The sequence below is a fragment of the Alexandromys fortis genome, unplaced genomic scaffold, assembly GCF_014885135.2.
Source record: "Alexandromys fortis isolate MF-2015 unplaced genomic scaffold, M_Fortis_MF-2015_v1.1 scaffold_5, whole genome shotgun sequence".
NCBI classification, from domain to species: domain Eukaryota; kingdom Metazoa; phylum Chordata; class Mammalia; order Rodentia; family Cricetidae; genus Alexandromys; species Alexandromys fortis.
Window position 1 is genome coordinate 15131218 of NW_026067924.1, and position 17884 is coordinate 15149101.

The 17884-nt window shown below is 45.7% G+C and overlaps 1 long non-coding RNA gene across 2 annotated transcripts; it reads left to right on the forward strand.

Annotated features, from left to right (window-relative positions):
* The first annotated feature begins 9567 nt into the window (after positions 1–9567).
* On the forward strand, positions 9568–15920 carry LOC126501655 (uncharacterized). 2 transcript variants are annotated; one of them, XR_007591763.1, is made up of 4 exons: positions 9568–9666; positions 12104–12248; positions 14093–14297; positions 14449–15920. It is a non-coding gene; the product is annotated as an uncharacterized lncRNA (long non-coding RNA). The 2 variants fall into 2 exon arrangements; XR_007591762.1 differs by lacking the exon at positions 14093–14297.
* The last annotated feature ends 1964 nt before the right edge of the window (positions 15921–17884 follow it).

The window sequence follows — 17884 nt, forward strand, 5'->3', positions numbered from 1 at the left end:
GTGGATGTAGGGAATCATTTTTGTTGGCTCCTCTACCTTACATATTAGGGAAGGGTCTGTCAATCAAACCCAGACGCTCAATGAAACCCAGAGTTTACGGATATGCCAACTCTTGGTAGCCAGCTTGCTCTGGGGCTCCCCTGTCTCTACCTTTGGAGGCTGAAACTGCAGGCAGGCCACCCCACCCATAGGACGTGCATATGGGTTTCTGGGGACCTGAACTCCAAACCTCACACACAGAGCTTGCTGGTAAGTGTTTAACTCCGGAGACATTTCTCCAGTCTCTCAAGTAGTATTTATTTATTTATTTATTTAGCGTCTAAGAATCAGAGCATCGAGGACACAGTTTGTGCCACCTCAGATCATGGCAGGAGAGGGCTGACAGACATTTTCTCCTGCTAATTAATCATCCAGTTCATGAGTTTACAGGGTGTTTGTTGTCTGCCAAATAAAGACAGGGAACCTTCAGAGTTTAGTGTCAAAGATATGACTGAAAGGATCCTTTGAAAGCTGCTTGCTAAGGAATTCTAAACACTTTTGTAGTATATGTTTCTCGGCCATTTTCTTCCTCACCGTTCAGTTTCCTGGTTATTCCCCAAACCAAGCTTGGTGGCGCAAGCCTTTAATTCCAACATCTGAGAGACTGAGGCAAGGGATCTTGAATTTGAGGTGACCCTGGACTGCACAGCGAGACCCTTTTTCAAAAATTTCTATTTTAGCTGTGCATAGTAGCTCAAGTCTATAATTCCAGCAGTCAGGAGGCTGAGGCAGGAGAATTGTCATGTGTTCAAGGATAGCCTGGGCTACGTAGGAAGTTCAAGGCCAGCTTAGGATACAAAGCAAAACCTCCCTTTTAAAGAGAAACACAAGAACAAAAACTGTTTAATATACGTATATGTATATATGTACATACACATAACACAGTTTTCTCTATATATGCTTTCTATATACTTACTTTTTTTTTTTAAATACTGGGAATTAAGCCGGGCGGTGGTGGCGCACACCTTTAATCCCAGCACTGGGGAGGCAGAGGCAGGCGGATCTCTGGGAGTTCGAGACCAGCCTGGTCTACAAGAGCTACTTCCGGAACAGGCACCAAAGCTACAGAGAAACCCTGTCTCGAAAAACCAAAATAAATAAGTAAATAAATAAATAAATAAATAAATACTGGGAATTAAAACTAGGGCTTCATGCATACTAAGTGAGTGTTCTACCCCTGAGCCACATTCCCATCCTGAAAACTGTGCACTACTTAATAGACACATACATTACAAATGGCCCAAGGAAATGCAGTCCATAAGCCCTCATACACCATTTTGGTAGGAACAATTATTTCTGGATTTCGTTTTGGCAGTTTCTGGGCATAATTTCCACTGGTCCTCTGTGCACGGTAGCCGGCGTGGAGGGCACAATCTAGTTCCCTTTTCTACACAACACTGGAAAGAGGGCGCATGGGAACGGAACTTGTGGTGAAAGCAACCTTGCCACAAAGCGACCCCGCCCTGCCTACCTTCCTCTGGATCTAGTTGTAAATATGCCACGTATGATAAATACCGATTCTGCAGCGGGCATTGCCACACCGCTATCTCGGATGGAGTGAACTGGGTTGTAAAACGTGCACCTCTTTTGAAACACGATGAAGCAACGGAGTTCAGAAATAGGAAGCACACATTTGCCGGACCACGGCTCGCTCTTTTGCACAACATGTAGGAGCCAGCATGAGAAAGCTGCAGCAGAGGAAACGGCAGAGTTGGGGCTGCAGGCCGGGCGCTCAGCAAGGTGTGGCAGGAGTGATGCCCCGCCTCGCCAGCTTCCTCTTGTTTTTATCATTATCAGCTTCGAGCCGACCCTGAATTGTCCTTTCCTGTCATCTGTGCACCCGTGCTTCCGACATTCACTGGGCACCCTGTCGTGGCAGTTGGCGACAGTACTGAGGTCTGGTTCTGCCCAAGGGCACTGGTTTGCAGCGTGTACCGATGTTCGTAGCATCCACACTCCCTCATTGGTTCTAAGCTGGCAGAGCATCACCGAACACAAAGCTGGGTAGGGGCACGCAGCGCCTCTACCGCTGACCTTACAGTGACGATATTAATACCAGTAAAATACACTTTTGTGTGAGAAAGAGGGGCACCCTCCTCCTACTTTTTTGTCTCCAGTGTAGTAAGTAGGGACTGATGGGTGCTGGGCCTTATTTATCATTGTTTTAAATTTGTATTTAGTTTTACATGTATAGAAGTTAATTTTCAATCATGGTTGTCTGAAGAAATGAGCTGACAATATTTCTTTTTTAACAGTTGGCCTTTATGAATAAGTTTGGGCAGAATCCCAGCATTCTAGGGGACAAAGATAGTGCATGGGGGCTGCCCTTTGAGAGTTTTATGAAGACATGTGGCAGAGGTGAACAGTGGTGTCACAGGGCTGACATGGGCGTGCAGTGAGAGGAAGTGCCAAGCATGGAACTAGTTGGTTGGAGGAGGTGTCATCTTCCCATCCCCCATTCCATGACCTGGAAGTTCTAACCCCCAGTTACGGTTATATCTGGAGCGTGAAAGTAAAATTAGATGACGTCGTAAGGGCGGGGCCCCGATATAACGGAACGAGTGGCCTTGTTTCTCTAAATGCATACACCAGGTAGTAGGGCAGCCGAAAGCAAGAGGGGAGCCCTCACCAGAATCTGCTGTGATGGGTTTCAGTTCACGCAATGCCAAAATGTGGCACTGTGGCGTTTAAGAAAACAGCAAATGCCCAGTGAGTAGAAGATGAGTTCTGGCCGCTAATATAGTTTGTGACAGAGATTGCCTAGCTCACGGAAGGCTCTAGGTTCAGCCCCCTGTACTAAAACAAAACCAAAGGTAACAACTAAAAAACCAAAACCAACCAAACAAACAAACAACCCCTACAGCTTCACCAGTAGAGTTGGGAATAGTGGCTCTTGCCTGTAACTCCAGAACGCAGGAGGACAGCTTTGAGTTTGAGGCCAGTGTCAGCTACGAGTTCCCAGATCAGCCTGAGCCACAGAGCGAGCGCCTGTCTCAACAAGGAAGACAAACGCAGTCTCACCTTGCCCTCATCTTTCTCGGAAACCAACATAAACCCCCGTGGAGAAGTCCCTGTTTTTCACCTAGAAGGAAAGATAGCTCTTGTTTCTACAAACACACAGAGGCTCAACATGTAGATGGCCCAGCTCACACTGTAAGGCAGGCCGCTCTTATTCCACCGCCTTTCTGTCCAGCTGGCCGCTCTCCATCAGTCCAAAGCAAAAGCAGGCACAGGTTTCTCTGTTTCAGGAAAAAAGAAAAACCTTTCATCTCTGAAAACCCTGTAAGACTTTGAGTAGCACATTTTCGTGTTTTTCTCTTGTTATTCTGTCTTTTTCTCAGGGGTCTCAGCCATGAACTTAATCAAGAGGGGAGAGAAAAGGTATTTTCCTGACTATCTGGAACCTTGATCTTGGACTAGAACATTAAGCATTATGAACAAATAAACCTGGGCTATTTGAGTTGCCCAGGCAACAGTGTATTGTTATGATAGCCTTAGCACACACACAGAAGTGCTAGCATGAAATGCCCTTGAGGAAAGATGGGCAAGTGGGACTCAAGTGCCAACTAACACAGGAGAATGGCTGCTTTGCCAGCAAGCAGCCCCTCCCTATTCAGGCAACTTTTTTTTTTTTCCCTTTTTCTTCTCATCTACATGCTGTGTCTTTAGCTTCTAACATCTGGCAAAATTGCATCCTTGGCAGACAGGGCAAAAGAGAAGTCTCAGATTAGAGGCCAGACTCAGAAACGTAGAGGAGGCAAGGGTCAGGAGAATGGAGTCGTTGCATGCTACAGACTGAGCAATGTAGGCCCGGTTCTTGACGGTGAAACGGACAGAAAAAGTTGCAGTGATAGCATGTTCAGTTCTCAGCGTTGATAACATTGCGGATGGAAGTGGGATGGGGGAGGTGCCCTTGAGGTTTGATAGTGGGTCCCACTTTCTGCTCACTCTGCTTCTTGACTACAGGCGCGTGACCTTCCACCTCCACAGTTACCATCCACCAAAAACATCAGTACTTTGATAACAAGACCAAGGTCCTAGAATACCTTTGAGATGCCTTTGAGTAGCTGTGAAGACAGTGAGTTCTTCCCAGTTGGGAACTATAGTATTTGACCAAATGATAAAATATGATTCAGTTGAGATCATTCTTATTCTGATTGGTAGGATAGGGAATGACATATACCAGACAGTGTTGGCTAAAATGTCAACAAAGGACAACTCCAGGTAAATTCTGGGAGAAGAATTTACTTTTATATATTTGACTGAGTTAGTTGTATTCTTAATAATTCAATTTTTTGTTGTCAAAAAAGGTAATCAATAAATAATATTGGCCAGCCAGGCAGTGGTGGCGCACGCCTTTAATCCCAGCACTTGGGAGGCAGAGGCAGGCAGATCTCTGTGAGTTTGAGGCCAGCCTGGTCTACAAAGGGAGTTCCAGGACAGGCTCCAAAGCTACAGAGAAACCCTGCCTCAAAAAACCAAAATAAAAAAAAAAATAATAATAATAATAATAATAATAATAATAATAATGGCCAAGTTAGTCATCGTTTTGTCAATATACCTAAGAGACTCAGCTTATAAAGAGGGAAGGGAGGGCTATTCTGGATCCTAGTTGGACAGACTCTGGTCCATGCGGAGGTAGTCCTATAGCACTTGGGTCTGTGATAATGCCAGGCATATATGGGAGCATGTTGGAAGAGCAAAACAGCTTACCAAATAGCTGGGAAGCAAAAGAGAGGAAAAAGAGAAGAGATCAGGGCCTCAGAGTTTCTTCAAGGACACACACACCATGGTCGACAAGCCTACCACTAGGCCTGGGAGTGTAATTCCATGGTGAAATGCTTGTCTCATGCATTAGTGACGTTTCTTATTGCTGCGTCTAAACACCTGATACAGAGCGACTTAAGGGAGCAAGGTTTTATTTTGGCTCACAGTTTGAAGAGTTGCTGTCCATCAGGGAAGAAAAGGCACAGCTGCTGGAGCAGGAGGTGGATGGTCACATTGTACCCATAGTCAAGAAGTGGAGTGAGCAGAAACTGGGGCCTGCTATCAAACCTCAAGGCCCACCCCCATGACCCATTCCCATTAGCAAGTCTCTACCTCCTAAAGCTCATAAAGCCTTCTAAAGTAGGCCCAGCAGTTAAGACCAAGTGTTGGACACAGGAACATATGCGAAGATTCAAATCACAGTACCTAGGGCTTGATACCCAGCATCACACTTATGCATGAGTACTCGCCCTCTAGGCCCCACTTATTAAAGGCTCCGCCATCTGTCAATACTGTGATTGGTGATAGGACCAAGGAATTAATACCTAGCCCTTGGAGATACTATGCTACGGTCAGCTATAACATCTGCCTAGCTGTGTTAGTCTTCTGTCTTATTGGTTTTTTAAAATTTTGTTTACTTATTTGACTAAGAGTCTCCTTCCATAGTCCAGACTGACTTTGAACTCATAATCCTCCTGCTTTAGCCTTTGAGTACTAGGATTGCAAGTGTGACCATGCCTGGCTGGTGTTTGTCAACTTTCTCAAAGTCAAGATTAAAAAGGGGGCTTACAAATCTAACCATATCTCAGCAGCCAAACAGCTTCCAATGTTATGCAGCCCTCCATGTTCTGTGTGGTGTGTCCCGGGTAGCCCTTCGTCAGCCTTAGGTGAAAATTCCCTTTTCCCAGCCCTGTGCTGCTGCGTACTGGGGGCACAGGGCTCCAGTTCACACTATGAGGTCAGCTCTGTTTTCAACATGGTAGGTCTTCACCTTGATCACATACAAGAGAAAACTCTCTCTAATTAGACGCTTTCATTCCTCACAACTGTTTCAAAGCCTAAGCCATTCTTTCTACTGTAGGAAAAAAATATAGGGCATTGGTTGGGGCTCACTTTATTCTTTTTACCTTTTAATCTAGAGCAATCCTTTCTTCCCCTCTGTTTCAGATGAAAAGCTATCTTTGATCCTGTTTAAATCATACTGTTTCTTTCTTAAAAATAACAACAACAACAACAATGCCAAAAACACATTTTTCTGTCATTGCGAAGAATCATATTCTTGGGAAGAATTTAGGAAACATGAAAAAACAAAAAATAAAGTCAGGTCCCACGTAACTCAGACCTGAGATGGGACCTGTGGGTGCTGTGAGCTTTTCTTTCCTCCCAGGAGGTTATACATACAGACACAATAAGCATTTTCATAATCCAAGTTATCCTGCTTATAAATCTCTTAATAGCAGCTCATGACTAGTTGTGCATGACCAAAAATATTCTCCAGCGATGAGATTTTTAAGTATTTTAAACTTAAAAATAACTTGTTTTCCCTTTTATTTTAAAAATAGAGCACGCTTATTGCATTCCTCTACAGTTGAAAGGAAAAACCCTAAAAACGACCATCTATACTCTCACCTCTGAGGCATAAATCAGCTGGCATGTTTTTAATATACATCTATGAAACATATGCAGTTAGGTATTATACATCATCTGTGATATGCAAGCATTATATCATTAAGTCCTCAGAACATATCTCCTTTTAAATGCTAGTGTTTGTTTGTTTCTTTCTTTCTTTCTGAGGCAGGGTCTCTTTGTGTAGCTCAGGCTAGCCCGACATTCACTTCTTGCCTCAGCCTCCAGGGTACAGGTTGAGCCACCACGCCCACCATAAGAATCTATATTTGCCAGTGATAAAACAAGGTCCAGGAGGGAAGCCAGGTGCCCTGTCCCAAGCTCAGTGCCAGCCACCAGGCAGCATCCTCCTGCCCCACGTCAGCTCCCAGCACCCAGAGAGCACTTCTCCATGCTGAGGAGGGAGCATCACTCTCAGAGCTGCCTCAGGGTTAGACAGTGGTGTTGATTTCTGGTGGGTTTTGAGTTTTTTAAAAAACATTTCTTTCCTATACCTAGCTGCCTCTGGAGCTACTTTTGTTTGTGCTGTGAGCAGATTCTCACTTCAGTTTTTTCCCAAAAGGTCAATGAAAATGATCCAGATTTTGCTATTGCTTCTCTATTTATTTATTATTTATCTAGTTATCTAGGTATTTAAGGATAATTTTTCTCACTGTATTCCAGGCTGGTCTGGAACTCATGAAGTAGCCCAGGCTGGCTTGCTCATGGTGATCCTCCTGCCTCAGAGTCTCCAGTGCTGATTACAGGCCTAAGCCACCATGCCAGGATTGTCTACTAATTTGAAGAACCATCTCTACTTGTTTTACTTTCTTCTTTTAAAAAACATTGTTTGGAGACAGAGTCACTTGTAGTCCGTGCTGGTCTTGCACTCACTATATAGACAAAACTGGTCCTGAACCCACGATGTTCTAGCCTCCACCTCTAAAGGGCTAGGATCATACATGAGCCACCACGAACTGCCTCAGGCCACTACCTATGTCTCTGTCTTCTCCTACCTTTAGCAACTGGTCTTATTTGTTACTCACTACCTATCCCAGATCTTGGAACCCTGGGATAGCTTTGAATTATCTGTACACTTGTCTGATTAACTGATTGACCAAAATCTTCCCTAAGTAGCATTTACAGAGGAAGTAATTGTGAAGAAAATGCAAATTATCCCTTAGGACTTAGCATCTACAAATGGACAAATGCTTGCCACAAGCATGGTGTCATTTCTGTAATGTTCTAGCAGTGTTCTTTCCCAAAAACTGTCTCACCTGACCCTCACAGTAGCCCAGTGTCACAGGTACTATTTTTATCTCCAATGCTCACATGTGGCTATGAAGCCGGACATACCGCTTAGCTTTGTGGAGAGTTACTAGGCAATTCCAATTTGATGCAACAGATGCCATTTATCATAGGGGAAGCCCAGAGTTCTGCTCTTAGCAAAAGCATCTGATGAGACCATGGGAACCAGGGAGAGCCTCTGGAGGAAGTGATTTCCTGATGATCCCTAAATAATGGTCATTTGCTTTCTTCAAATGAGTGTGGGGGTGAATGAAAAAAATAGTGATTAGGCTGGCACACGCAAGAGAGAGGGCAGTGTGGGGATGGATGAGGATGGGCAGAAAGATTTAAGGAAGAGGAGGGAGGAGGAGGAGGAGGAGGAGGAGGAGGAGGAGGAGGAGGAGAAGAAGAAGAAGAAGAAGAAGAAGAAGAAGAAGAAGAAGAAGAAGAAGAAGAAGAAGAAGAAGAAGAAGAAGAAGAAGAAGAAGAAGAAATAGTTCAAAGGTCCAGAGAAAAGAGAAGAGATGGCATAATAGTAGACACCTGTGATCTTAGCACTTGGGATGTAGAGGAAGGAGGACCCAGAGTTCAAGGCTAGCCTCAGCTGATGAAAAGTTAGAAGCCAGCATGCATTACATGAGATCCTGTCTCCCAAAATCAAACCAAACCAAAAGCAAAACAAAAATAAGAAAAAATTCAACAAAAAACGAAATCAATCAAACAACAACAACAACAAAAAAATAGAATCCAAGAGAATACTGCACCTAGAAATTGAGAAATGAAGCCTTTGAATCCAGGATTAGGTGGGAGGTCAACTGAAGGGTATCATGCCCGGCCTTGTGAGACACTTTAAGGAAATTTACCTGAAATCTAAATATATGAGGAGAGGTGGAACCAGATTAATGAGAGGAGACACCCGCCAGCTGGTGGGTTAAGATGACTATCACTGAGGCAACAGTGTAGACAAGGCCAACGTTGGGGAGGGAGTGATGTTACCTTTCATTAGAGCAGCGCCCAGGTGTGCTCTGGAGAGACTTGATCAGTGGTTGGTAAGTCTGACCTGGCTCTTGGCTTGACGAGTATTATACCAACAACCAAGACTTTGATGAGGACATCCATGGTCAGTAGCTTAGGCTTGGCATGTGTGCTGACTGCTGGCCAGTTTTATGTCAACTTGACACAAGCTAGACTCATTTCGGAAGAGGAAGCCTTACATGAAAGGATGCCTCCACTAGATTGGTTTGTGGGCAAGCCTATGATATTTTCTTAATTGATGATTGTTGTAGGAAGGCCCAGCCCACTGAGGGTGGTGCCACCCCTGGATTGACAGCCATGGCTGCTTATACAAAGATGGGCTAAGCAACCCAAGAAGAGAAAGCCAGTAAATAGCAGCCCTCCTTGGCCTCTGCATCAATTCCTGCTTCCAGGTTCTTAGCGTGCTTGATTTTATTCCAGGACTTCCTTCAGTGATGGACTGTGATAAGAAGTATAAGAAAAATAAACCCTTTCCTCCCCAAGGTGCTTATACTTAGGGTGCTTTATCACAGTAATAGAAACCCTGACTAAGACAGAAACCGGTACAGAAGTGAGTTATTGATGTGCCAGACTTGACCATGTGTTTTGGGGAGGAAAATGGGAGGACTCTAGAACTTTGGGATAGAAAAGCCATTTGGTGCTCAGAGCTTACTGAACTATTGTGGGCACTTAGGAAGTGACGCTGAGAGCAGAACAGACGATGGAGTTGGGTGTGCGTGCAGTTTCAGAGGGAATGTTGAGCGTTCCTTAAGGGCTCTAGTGGGGCAGTTTGAAACTTTGAGCTTAGGTCAGCCGGGGCTGAAGAAAGCATTGGCTGTGGTTAATAAGAAACCAGCACCATTACAGTGGAATCTTTGCTGTGCCAGGATGATCAACGCTGGTGAGCTGGGACTAAAGAGTCAGCTGTGATCAAGAAGAGAGCAGCCCAGTGAGGTAATGTCTTCCCAGAAGTGTTTCCTCAACTTCCTACATTGAAGCTGTAGTCTAGAGGTGGCCACGGGTGGTAAAGTCTTACAGGCTCCCAAGTGGTACTGGTTTTGAAGGCCCAGGATTAAAGAGGCCATGAAGGGAAGCTGAGAGCCGGCACCACATTTCAGGGTCAGGATCCCTCCTGAAGAGAGCTCAGGAGAGGCTACTGGTAAAAGTGTAGCGCAATTGCAGCAGTAGACCTCAACACTTCAGAGATGCCAAAGCCATGGATGGACTACCAAGGATGGCAGGGGCTGTGACGGGGAGCAAGCCTGAGCCTAGGAGACAGGTCTCTGTGCTGTGGATGAAGAGCTAGAGACGCATAACTATCCATGCCCTTTGAAGCCCAGACAACCACGTGAATTCCAGACATGGTAGACTGTGTTATTTACACTGGTGGAGCTTGGTTTTGCTTTGTTCAGATTGTGACTGTGCCCTGGTTCTGGTTCTTCCTTCCTGAACAAGCTATCTATTTTTGATTTTATAGGAATCTAGAGTTATGAGATTTTGGATATTTTAAAGAGACTTTGGATGTTTTGAAGAGACTGTACTTTTTAAATGTTTGGATTCTTAAAGACTGGTACATTTAAAGTTTGAAATGTGTTTTATGCTGGGATACTGATATTAATATGTCATCTTGTGGACAACAAGAAAGGAAAGGTTATGGTTTAAGAGTGATGTGTTTGTGTGTCAAGTTGTCAACGGGTCAGGTTTGCTTGTCATTTTGGAAGAGGGAACCTTAATTGAAAGGCTGTCTCCATTAGATTGGCCTGTGGGCAAGCCTATGATGTATATTCTTAACTGATGGTTGATATGGGAGAGCCCAGCTCCTGGGGGTGGTGTCACTCCTGGGCTTCTGTTCCTGGATGCTATAAGAAAGCAGAGTGAGCAAGCCACGAGAAACAAGCTTTGAGAAAAATAGCATTTTCTATGGTTTCGGCATCACGTCCTGCCTCCAGGCTCTTGCCTTGAGTTCCTGACCTGACTTCCTTCAATGACAGACTGGGTGTGGAAGTGTAAGCAAATGAACCTGCTGCTCCCCAAGTTGCTTATGGTCATAGTCTTCTATCACAATAGACACCCGAACTAAGATGATCGCATGAAGTGTGCAGAGAAGAAAACATACTTTACCTATGTTTAACCATAGCATTCCCCTCATTATACCTTCACCAGTTCCTGATCTGCCATTAAAGGTGGGTCTACAAAGTTTATAAACAGGGTGGACGCTTGCAGTACTATCTCTGACAGTGAAATTACTATTTAAAGTCTATTACATGGGCCAATAAGATGATTCGTCATGGAAAGATGCTTAATACCAATCCAGATACCAATACCAGAGTTTGATCCTTCGCTCCACAGGATGAACGGACAAGACAGACTTCCCCAAACTTGTCCCACAGCCTACACGCACATGTACACACACACACACACACACACACACACACACACCCCTATGTAATTAAAGTGCATCACACATGCATGACTTTCTGGGACCAGGATCCTAACATAAATTTAGGATACTTTTAGTGTCCCCCCAGTAATCTCTGTGATCATCCACAGTCACCCCTCAACCTTCTTTCCCCACCTCACTTCAGCACCAGGTCATTGGGAATCCACTTTGGCACCTTTTCATTTGTCTGTTTTGTAGACTTTACAGAAATAGTGACTTCTCCTGTGTGGTGTTCCATGACTTGCTTCTTCCACTGGCATGGTTCTAAGGCCTAGCCTGATGCCAGCCTCTAACACTCCTTCATTCCTTTCACAGAATGGTTCCCACTGTCTGACTGTAACACATTCTGCTTACACACTGGCCAGCTGAATTGCTTCTCCCTTTGTCTTCATAAACAATGTTGCCAGAAACACTCATGTACAATTTTTTTTATGGGTTTATGTTTTCAAAAGGGTTGCATCCTTTCACCTTCCAGCCGTTTGAGCAGGCGTGAAGTGCTCTGTCATTGTGGTTTTGAGTCACATTTGTCTAGTGGCCAATGGTGTTGAATGCTGCCACCTGTCTGTCTGCCACATTTGTGTATTTTGCTGCCTTTCGTCTTTAATCATTAATTGTGGCAAAATACAGCTCTGTAGATTTGCTCAGTCTTCAGTCTTTGTATCAGGAGACTCCATCAGAAAGTAGTCTTTAGGGTGGGGCTTCCTCCACTGAGATAATACTTGGGAGGCTTGCACCATTATTGGATGGGTGAGCACTGCCTTCTGCCTTCTTCTCACTCCTCACTGCATTTTCTGTAACCGTTCATTAGATGATGGGCACACTCATGGTTTCCATTTTTAGCCATCGTGAATAATGTCACTATGAACACTTGCGTACAGATTTCTGTATGGACGTCTCAAAGGGCATGGTAACGGGAAGTGAAAAAAAAATTTTTCCTCTCCTTGGGTACAGACGCAGAAATGAAACAGCCAAGGCCTGGGTGACCTGTGAGGTGCTCCCAAAGGGTTCTCTGCACTCTCTGCCAGCAGTGTGCAGTTCCCTCCTTCGCAGTTTCCTCAGCCCTGAGATCATCTGTCTGGTGGATGCGGCCATCCTGGTGGGTGTGAAGTACATCTTGTGGTTCTGATTTCTATTTCCCCTGATGACTAAGGACTCAGAACATCTTTTCATGTGCTAATTGGCTATTTAACAATTTCCTTTTGGAGAAAGTTGTCAATATAGATCAAATGAATAAATGTTGATGTGTGTCTTCTTCCTTCCCCCCTCCTCCCTCCCTCCCTATCTCCTTCCTCCTTTAGGCTTTCCTCTCTATTGATTTTTTTTTATTTTCTCCTTATGTCGTAAGGAAGTTAAAAGAGCTTACTTAGTCTCTGCCCCCAAGTAGTGGGGTGAGCCCATTTATAGTATGAGTCTGGGGAGAGAATTTACATGAACAGAAGTCTTCTAGAAAGAAATTCCCTTGCCTCCACCATACAATAAAGTCACTTGCAGTATCTCATGAGAACACAGGCTTTTTTCAAGGTTGAAAGAGCTTTTAGAAAAGATCAAGACCTAACCTCTCATGTAGGTCTTTCTGGAATAAACAGTTAAGTCAGGGTCAGGTTTGGTGGTACAGGCTGCACTCCCAGCTACTCAAAAGACGAAGGCAGGAGGATGGCACATTAAAGGTCTGCTTGGGCTACATAGTGGCATCAAGGACTTCCTTGACAATTTAGTGTGACCTGGTCTCAAAATAAAGATAAAAAGAAAAGGGTCGGAGAAATAGCTCAGCGGTTGAGGACTTGCCTAGTATGTGTGAGACTCTGGGCTGAAATCATACTTAGTGCTGTAAAAAGAACAAAACCACAATACTATACAGGTCCAGTGAATGGGGCTTGACCTTCTGGGGCCATGTGCTGTGTTTCGGAGCTAGCTACCTTGTCTATGGAGAGTTCTTTGTTATACCGAACTTAAATCTCTGTCTGGAGTTCCACCTCCTAGCAGTACCCCACAGGGTACACACACACCTTTGAGACACATAATACACGCCAGGCCTCTGGGCATTTCTGAACATCTCTATTCCATTACCCTCCTCTGAGATCACTGCTCTTCAAAGATAAACAGCACAGTGTATCTAACGGTTCCTCGGACAGCACAGTTCCTCCATATGGCCACCAGCACTGGCCTTCTCAGAGGGATCCATTCTCCTCTCTCTTTCCCTCTGTCCCTCCGTCCCTCCGTCCCTCCGTCCCTCTGTCCCTCCGTCCGTCCGTCCCTCCCTCCCTCCCTCTCTCCCTCCCTCCCGCCCGCCCTCTCTCTGGTGACTCTTGAGGCAGAAGCAGGTAAGATGGGCACACCCTAAGAGCTTCAGACCGCCTCGACTCTACTCATGGTTCTTACAAACCATGTCTGCCACCCCTCTCCACCCACCGTGAACTCTGGAAATACCCAGTCTTTGTTTCTGCCTATCCCTGTAGGATTCACATGTGGGATTTTATTCCTCTCTTCCAAATGTCATCTTGCAGAATTTGGTTCCAGCAAGTAAGATAATTAATGATAATAATGTTCATAGTAGGATGCCTAAAGCTGCAGTTCATTCCTGTTCCACCCTGAACTTCACAGACACCCTAAGACTTAGCGACAATTACTCTCCTTACATTTAGAGCTGGAGAATTGAGACCTGCGAGGTTCATTAAGTTGCTTGGAGTCACACCCATATTTGCTAACTTTAAAGATGCAGGCGCCCTGCCAAGAGGCACGCTCCTATGGTTCTGGAGCTGGGTATACAGCTGGTATAACCAGGTATAACCCCTGGGCTTTGGTGCTAACTTTAAAGACGTAGGTGACCTGCCAAGTGGCATGCTCCTACGGTTCTGGAGCTGGGTGTACACAACCCCTGGGTCCCTGGCTTTGGTTTCCAGTTTGCAGTTCTGGTGAGTGAATCCTCCGTGTTCCCTATAGCACAGGAGTTTTCCAGTTACAGCGTCCTGGAGCCGCCACTGCTGCCTCAGGAGACGTTTTCTTCAATGTCCTTTGCCACTCTATCTTTATCCGTGTTCTCCCTGGTCTACTTTAATGCTACCTGGGAAGAAAATTACTGAGGCCTGAAGTAACTTTGCAAAACACCCATCCTAAACTACACATCAGCCTCCGAGCCTGTGCGCAGGTGAGCCCCTCACGGACAGATATTCAGCTAATATTCCTCACAGTGCAGTTGGCTCCTAAACCCTGCAAGAATCCCCTCTCATTTGGGGGGACAGCTTCAATGTGCTTGTCTACCGCTGGCTGCATCAGTAACTGTCACTCTTATCTTCCAGATTTAACCGAAGATGGAGAATGGATGGCTCAACATTCATGAACTCAGGCTATAACTCTGGCCAGTGCCCACTGGGTGGACAGAGTCTATGCAGAAGCTGTTGCTAACTGTGGGATGGCACCCTTGCCGAAGGTCTTGTTCTCCTCTTCTAAGCCCTTCTAAACCATCCCTGTAGCAGCCCACTGTGACGCTGTTGCACGGTCACAGTGACAGCGCCACCTCTGTAGCTAGCTTGCTGAGCTGCGGGTCTGTTGTAGGCAGTCAACATGGGTTTGCTCCTTGGGAAACCAGAACTGTCACCTTCCCATTTCCAGGTGGGGAAATGGGCTCAGAGAGGCGCTGTGGTTTTCCAAGGATTACCCAGGCCATGGGGCTGAGGAGTGTAGACTCCTAACTGGCACTAGAATCTCTCTTTCTCTTCCCTCCCTCTCCTTTCCTGTTTTCTCTTTTCTCAGTTCCTTCCCTCTCCCTCTCCATTCCTCCCCCAATCTCTCTCCTTTCTCCTCTTCCCATCTCTCTTCTCTCCTCCCCAACTCCCTGCTCTCTTTTCTTTTCTTTTCTTTTCTTTTCTTTTCTTTTCTTTTCTTTTCTTTTCTTTTCTTTTCTTTTCTGTTCCTCCCCCTTCCCCTCTCTCCCTCCTCCATTTCTCGTTTTCCTCCTTCCCTCCCTGTTCCCTTTTGCTTCCTCCACTTATTAAACATCGATGTGCAGGCTCTGCTTCTCCTCACTCACTGTGTTTCAGCTGCACACCCACGGGCATTTATCAGTCTCTCTCCAGTCTCGATACACGCGAATGTTATCTGTGGAGGCCTGTAGTTGATCTACTGACTGACCTGGGGTTTCCACAGTTTCTTCAGCTTTAAGTCAGATTTTTTTTTGAGGGGGGATGTATCCCAGGAGGATCCAGTTCAGAGGACTCAGAGCAGTGGACAGTGTAGGAATTTGTGTGTGAAAAGGGATACGGCTATGGGTCCTCCCAGGATTAGAATCTACCCTTACTTTCTAAACCCAGCCCCTTCAGCCTTGTACCACCTTGCATGGGGAAATCAGATCCTCTGTTTCTCCTCAACAAAGCTGGGTGTTCCCTGCCCCTCCATTAAAGTGATGCTGACTTTCCTAAAGTGTTGAACAAGCCATGGTCACATCTGCTCCCGATGACAAGCAGGACCTTGTTCCCTTGCCTCTTCTCAGAGCTCAGCCCTTTCCATCTTCAGAATCCTCTTACCTGTCCTGTGGAGAACAGTTGAGCCATGTTCTCTCCCCCAATCATCCCCACCCCATCCGTTTTATTTAACTAACATTTAATGCTCAAATTGGGAGAACAGCGCGCACACACACACACACACACACACACACACACACCAAAACCTCCTCTTTGATGGGCTATTTTGAGAATAAAGTTATGTTCCATATCATCTCAGCAGCAAATAATAAAGTCTTTAATGAATTCTGTAACTTCTGCCTTTTAGATCAGTGAAGAGGATGCAATGAGGCCGTAAGCAGATTTCTTGGGCACAATTGTCCCGTGAATCTGTCAGGGGGCCCGAGTCTGTTAGACTTCTTCCAGCCCCATGATCCTGACACTTTGTGGGTTTGGGACAGGATGTCTCTAGAGCCCTGCTTCTGTCTCCCAGACAGCACATGACTGCAGAGAGTGCTCCCGTATGCTTCATGCGGCACTCTGACAGGGTGAACAGACTTCTCAGAATCCTTGTTCTCCACTTCCTCATGGCACACAGCCTCTTCCACATGACCCTGGAAAATGAGCTCGCCTCAGTTTCCCAAGCCGGAGAAGTACCTCCCTAGCTGCAGCACTGAAACCTGAGACCAGGCAGCAAGGACAACAACGGCAGCCTGGTGCATTCTGGACACATAATTAACCCAGCATTGGGGAGCTAAGGCAGATGGAGTCCCGAAAGTTCTAGCCCAGCCTGGGCTGCAGTGCAAGTCCATCTCAGAAAATACCCAAACTCAACCACCAATAACACCAACACCAAACAATGTCAACACCGCCACCACCAAACAACACCAATACCAACACCAAAGACTACCACAACCAAACAACACCAACAACACCGACACCAAAAGAACAATTGGTTTGCAAGTTTTTTCAAAGCCTTCTTCAGAGACCAAAGAGCCATCTTGTTGAGGTTTCACTTCCCAGCAGGGAGACATGACTTCGTGTGGTCAGTAATTTAAATGACTAAGCCACAGGGACCTCTCCAGGATGGAAGCTGATGGTCACAGGAAAGTGTAGCGGGTCTGAAGCTGTCACCCTACCAGCTCCCGAGAGCTGCTCAAAGGCCTCATCCTGAAAAACAAGCAATATGCATGGAGCTTTCCCATGGACCAGGTATTCTACCTCTCAGTGCTGTCTGAAGGATAACCATATAATCATACAAGAATATACTACACTAGACAAAAATTCATTTAATAGCCGAGTCTAGTGGGAGCCAGGTACAGCACACAGTTCCGCGGTCTCGCCGATCAGCCCTCTTTTCCTGGCTGGATCATGTAGGTTCACCTGGCAGTGCGGGACCTTGGCTCATGCCTACGTTTCCGTCCTCCATTTAGGGAAAAAATAAACACGGGATGAGCTCCCTGCATAATGTGACTTCATCCTGAATAATTGCTGGAAGGAAAAACCTCCTGGTCTCGTAGCTGAACAATGCCAATGATTACAGTGATTAAATCAATCAAGCCCAATTTCATAATCATCCAATGTAGCGTTCTCAACTCCACAGGGCCCCGACACGACATGTGCCAACCCAGCTGCCTCATACAGGAATCAGAAGCAGCGTTAAACAAAACATGTGTGGGGGAGGGTCAAAGGTTTTCAAAAATGCACTGCCATATTAATAAGAATGAGGAGGCTTAATAACACTCCATGAAAATTTAGTTTAATGAGAGTGGAATAACTCACTCGTGATTCTTGGCGGTGACTGACTTTAGTAGCTCAAACATGAAAACCGTCCCTGCTCCCATTCCCTCCAAGGAACGTTTTACTGCTGTATGGGGGAAGATTTTTGTTAGCTGAGAACGTTACTGCCGAACCCTATCCTCTGTAGGCACTAACACAGTATCACAAGGCTGTGCAGCTGCGGTTATATAAGTTTACAAGAAGTCTCGGCAGCAAGGCTGCAGAGAGCCTGGGAATCTAGCTAATCACCGGCTGACCAGCGCTATAGGACTCCCAGACCAGATCTTGGAGCATTATGTGTGGAGAGAGGGGGGCCACAGATGGGAAATGTGATGGTCAGCCTTCACTGTCAGCTAGACTGGACTTAGAATCACCATGACACTGCACCCCTGTGTGTGCCTCTGCGGGTGTTTCCAGAAAGGTTTAACTGATGGGGGATCCACCCTGAATGTGGGCAGCACCCATCCATGACATGGGATCTGAGAGAGAGAGAGAGAGAGAGAGAGAGAGAGAGAGA